Here is a 6,192-nt window from a genome sequence, read left to right on the forward strand (position 1 = left end):
TGTGTGTGTGTGTGTGTGTGATGTCACAGTCATACACACACATCACATCACGTCAGGCTTCCTCACCACGGCTGCCGCCGCCGAACTTGATGGGATGGCATGTTTATGATGTTGAGTCAGGAACCAGGCTCGGCGTGGGGCAACGTGTGTGTGTGTGTGTGTGTGTGTGTGTGTACACACTAGTCCTAGACACAATGATCAAACGTGTCTGGCTCACCCCCGTCTAGCTTGTCTTTAAGGGATTTCCCAAGCCACCTTCTAACCCCTCCTTTTGTGTTACATACAGTAGGACATACACGCGGTCGGTGACAATGCCATTGTCACCGGTGGACAAAAAGCATCACACTGCGACGGGTTTTTCCGGGAAGAAAGCTAAAGCCTTCCTCTTGTTGATGCAGATCTTGAGTTTTACACAACACAGTGGTTACAGTTACAGTATACCCAAAGTTAAATGACAATGTTGTGAACATGTAACACTTTTGTTCAAGTTGGAAAATGAAAATGGCAAAAAATGAAATAGCAGTAATGTACGGTAGTTGAAAAACTACATACTAACTAAACTACTTCCACTTTGAGGCATGGAGAACCATTGTGCGTGGGGATCGGGGTAAAAGGCAGATGTTTTTTTATATTACATGAAGCAATAAAGTACATAAGCATTTTAGCCCATTATCAGTTACAATCTATATCATTGTATCTCACATAGAAGTCCTCTGTTATCAAAGTGAAAATGATTGACAGCTGGGTGTCAGTGTTGAGGCTTTGTTAAAAAAAAATCTAAGGTGAAAACAACTAAAAAGTTGGTTGCTATTTATTTGTTTCCATACCAACTACGAAAACATGACCAGTTTGATCTAATAATAGCCAAACTTTACCGTCCACATGATTTGTGCCAGATTCCGCGAAGCTCCCTCCAGACATACACACATTTATAATCAACACCAACCGCAAAGCCTCCCCCGCAAATAACGCCCCAAGTTACATTAATTGCCCCCCACTGTCCTGCTAGATTCCGCGAAACCAAGCACGTACATAAACACATACTCACACATGCATTAATTCATCCTTAAACCTGTACACACAGACATTTATTCAGAAGTGTTTGTGTGTGTGCTTGCGTGCGTAGGTGCGTGCTTGTGCTTGTACACACGTACAGGCGTAGTTTTCTCAGTTTAACAGGTCCCAGGCGGCGAGTGGTAGGGTCTAGTATCAGACAACAGAGTGCATATCAAGCAGATCAACAGATGAGAGTGATTAGAGCTTAGAGGAAGCGATGAGTGTATTCCCTTCGCTCTAGCCTGCCTGCCACAAACAGCACAGCACCCCAGGACAGACACACAGAATGAAGGTTAAGTGGGAGAAAATAGCCACATGGAGAAAAGAGTGGTTTGTCGCCATAGCCATAAACTAACAGCCTGTAAAGATAAAGGGAATTGGAGAGACGAGAGAATGGAAAGGGATTGAACGTGGAGATAATCTATGAGTGTATTCCCTTCCACTTGCACAACACAGCCTCTCCATGAGAACCGGAAAATGAATAAGATACTGGCACTGACGGGGGAGGGGGTCGTGTACTGTAAATGACGTGAATGACCACCACCTGCTGACTGGACCGTGTGTGTGTGTGTGTGTGTGTGTGTGTGTGTGTGTTTGTCTAGACAGGCTTGTTTACAATTTCTCCAGTTTACCTCCAACACTCTCAGCCAATACAGGTCATGGTGCTGACTGAAAAGTTCTCCCCATTTTTGTACTTAATTTTTCTCTATTTCTTCCATCTTTATAATTTTATTCTGTCCATTATGATTGCTCATTTTCTAAGACGGAGATGAAATGAGATGAACATCTATCTGCCAGGTGAAAGGCATGTTGGTTAGATCAGTGGCTTTGTTTGAACTGGGGATAAATCCTTCCACTAAGACAAACACCATGTGCTTTTAGTTTTTCTCTTTGCTTTTCTCTATCACCTAACAAACGGTTTGGAGGTTTTATTGTTTATAGCTTTTTCTTATTTTTCTTTTCTTTTTTGCTACAAGCATATTTACAAATCTGTATAAATAAATATATAGAAAATATTTGTAGTATTAAAATTGAATAAATAAACAAAATGGGTTTTCTATTTGCTGTGTGTGTGTGTGTGTGTGTGTGTGTGTGTGATATGTGAAGTGAGTACCAAGGGTGTTTTAACCGTCTTCCTAGGAAGACCAATGTGCTAATAAAGAGGAATGCATTCAGCAGGTATTGAACAATTACAATGTGATGAATTCACTTGGTCATTGCGATTTGAGGCAAATGCCTTTAAAGGTCTCTCTTCCTCAGACCGCCACCCCCATCCACACAGTTTTCCAGTAAACAAGCACTAAACTGGTATTGAAAGTCCCTTCCAGTAAATATAACCAGTGAACTGGTTTAGACAAGCGCAGCTGAGGCGGACCTCCTGTCTCTCCTTTCTCTACTGTACTGTATGTCCTTCTGTCTTGATCTCAGTTCCTGGCACTGTGGCACGCATAGGCGCGCCATATTGCTTTGGCCCCCGTCCCTCTCCTCTTCGGAGGACGTATCTCCGTTTTAACAAGCCAACAGTCTTTGAAGTTTGTAATGACTGAAGAGGACAGAGTTCATCTGAGATCTCTCTCCCTCGCTCTCTCTTGCACTTGCACACACACACACACACACACACACAATCAAAACACAATTTGTATTCTCCTTTCTTCTCATCCTTTTTCCATGTTCTCTCTTATTTCCTCTATCCTCTCACTTTAATATCTGGTTCAGGATCATTGTCTCACTATGGAGGTAAAGCAGGGGTTGAAGCTCGTAAGTCAGTCTCCTACAACGTCCCCCTCCCCCTTTGTTCTCTCTGTGATGTTATACGAGGTGACTGGAGACAACTTTCCCCTCTGCAGCAGCCCTCAGACCACCTCCTTCCTCCACAGCTTAGAACACACACACACACACACACACACACACACACACACATGCAATAACATGCAGACTTATGAGAATAACGCAGGTATGGAGCTATACACAAATTTACACACACAGAACACCTGTATACAGGGATCGGTGGTCAGAGGAGAAAATGACAGAACCTCCCTCTCTTTCCTGGAGGTTACCCTCTCTCTCTCTCTCTCTCTCTCTCTCTCTCTCTCTCTCTCTACTACACAAAGGGGCTAACCTGTCATTAACTCTGGCCCCTAATAGGCAGGTGTTGAGGAGAGAGAGACAGAGAGAGAGAGAGAGAGAGATCAAAGTACTATAACTGGCCATTCCCCCATCATCCACATCCTCCTATCACTCTCTCTCAGCCCTCTCTCAGTCTCTCCATCTCTTACACACACACACACACACACACTAGTGGTAATAAGTAGTGTGCCTATGTTCCAGTTGTAGCCTCTGGGTCAGTACATGTGTGTGTGCGTGCGTGTTATTGAATGGCTCCGCGTTGACTGAGAGACGAGGATGACAGTAATTTGTCATAGACACTGAGGCTTTCTTGTTTGTGTGTGTGTGTGTGTGTGTGTACACGCACACACACATAGGTGTATGCTTACATATATGCGTGCATGTGTGCGTGCAACGTGCATACACCTTATATGAGCGAGTCGTTTTCTGCATCATACCACTTAAGCTTCTAAAAAAAAGTGATTTCCTTTTTCCGTCAAGTATACAAAATACAGTGACACAAATATTTACATTCCACAAACTGCTTCGGTTAAATGGGATTCTTTTTTTATAGGAGAGTTGTAAACTAGAATTGTGCACATGCGTAAGCACACACACAACCATACACCCTTCTGTCCTGTGCCAGGCCAGCCCTTACTGTGACACACAAACATACTGTATACGTACTGTTTCTCTCTCAGACTGACACACACACACATATGCCAAATACACACTCCAGCAGCCCTCACCATCTTGCCTAATTTGTGCTTCGTCATTATGATGTTGTCTTGCAGCAAATGGCAGATGTGCAAGCTCACAGCATGTCACGTCCACAATGCACTGTGAGCTTGTAGATCAGCTACAGTATGTTTGGCGCCGACACCGTCGCACGACCCAGTATAAATCAGGCTTTTAGACCCACTCATCATATATAATGTGTTTTATTGATGTTCCTTATTGTTTTCATATGGGCAAATTATGTGGCACAATGAGCACATTCACCACACGCCATATGTGTCACTGTGTGTGTGTGTGTGTGTGTGTGTGTGTGTGTACTGTACATGTATGTGGCTATGGACACGTGCGTGTCATGTACAGTATATGTGTGTTTGTGTGCATGAGTGTGTCACATCCAACACAGTCCTGAGCCTGACTCAGGACGCACACATGGGTTGGGGGTTTGGTTTACAGTAGGTGGCAGGAAGTGAGTGTAATAACAATTCATAAGCATCACTCTCACATGTGGCTCATAAATTCTCACTATCCCAACACTAATGTCCCTGGCTCTCCCCTCAACACCCCAGCCCCCCCAAGGCTTTGTCATCTGGGTGTGATCGAAGAAGGCAACTCCACGACACAGAGCGCAACAGACATGCCGCTAACTATACGTAAGGCTCTTTGTCCTAATGGGACCAGAAATGTTTTGTATAGTGTTTTCACACAAATCTACAAGGTCATAACATAGCCGGGGAGCCACAGACAGTTTTTTTTATTAATTTGGTCATTAAGGTCCACAGAATGAGAGGCCTGCTCTGCCAGAAACATCGCGAAAAAAGGTTATGGCCATTTTTGTATATAAGGCAACATTTCCCAAACTTCATCATGCTTTAAGTAGCATGTGACAATTGTGACCTGTCAAACTTTCATGATTCTGAATCCATTCCAAGCATTAGTTAGCATGAAAAACATGGTCATTTTTGTTTTTCGTGCAAAACAAACCCCCTAGCTTGACATGTCACAATTGTCACATGCTACTTAAAGCATGATGAAATTTGGGAATTTTCCCCTTATATTGGTTGTCTATGTTGTGGTATACAAAAATGGCGATAACTTTTTTTCGGTATGTTTTCGGCAGACCACTACCAACCTGATAGAAAGTAGACCAGCCTGGAAGCTGGTAAAAAAACTATAAAGTAAAAGTACCTCAAAGGTGTGCAGTACTGTACTTTACTTATGTACGTGCACTACTACTGCATATAGGTGACCTATTTATAGATATTGTTACTTCCAATTGAGGTGCAGACCAGCACAGTGTGTTGCAGTTAGGGTGTATTGTACGGCTTCACTGATCACCACAGTGTTATTTGTTTGGCTTCGTTCACAAACTGCACATATAACTACACTACTATTAATCAATAGCTACACTTGACATATTTATTGGACTCTGTTTCCTTCCATGAGTGAAACCTGTGTCTGTTAGTTGGAGACAAGATATGGTTCCATGTTTGTGAAAATAAGATAACTTGGTTTGATTTGGAACTGACGACTTAGATAGGCTTGTACTGCTAGACTTGTTGTTGGGACATCAACATTTTAGGACAGTGATTTTTCTGATTTATTATTTTCCCTAACCCTATAGCCAAAAATAGCAGATTTACAAGCTCACAGCGCATTGCACGATGCTTTCTAAGCTTATAGATCAGCTTTTTCTAGTGCACGGAACCGGCATGGAACTAAATATAATTCGCCTTACCTTAACCTCTAAGGGGCCTATTTTGATCAATGCCTTACCCCTTATCCCTAAACGTATTTGCCTTTTTGAGTGGTGCTAGCCACTCCTGTAGACAGCTATGTGTGTCCCTGTGTCTGTCTGTCCGAGAACGTCCATATGTGTGAGTTTATGGGTGTTTATGTGCGTTTATGTGCATTTGTGTGAGCACATTTAATATTATTATTAAATGTACTCACACACATACATCTCGTGTTCTTTCTCATATTATACTTGTTCTCTGTCACGCACATGCACAATCACATGCACACACACCCACATACAACGCCTACACATCTGCACCAAGTGACTCAGCAGAAAGCCCCTCTTGGCAGCCATCTTGCCGTGGTCCTTCTCTAGCTGCCAGCCACATATGAGCTTGATTCCTCCGCCTCCTTCATCTCCAACCACACACTCCATTGTTTCCCAGCCGTCCTGGGCTGTGCAGCAGACCGTCCATATGTCCTAGTACCGACCAACAGTAGATCATTTATTTGCGGTCCCCGTGACCCTGTGACCGAGCACATGGCACCATGACTGGG

The sequence above is a fragment of the Protomyctophum bolini genome (assembly GCF_963924005.1).
Source record: "Protomyctophum bolini genome assembly, chromosome: 7".
Taxonomy (NCBI): Eukaryota; Metazoa; Chordata; class Actinopteri; order Myctophiformes; family Myctophidae; genus Protomyctophum; species Protomyctophum bolini.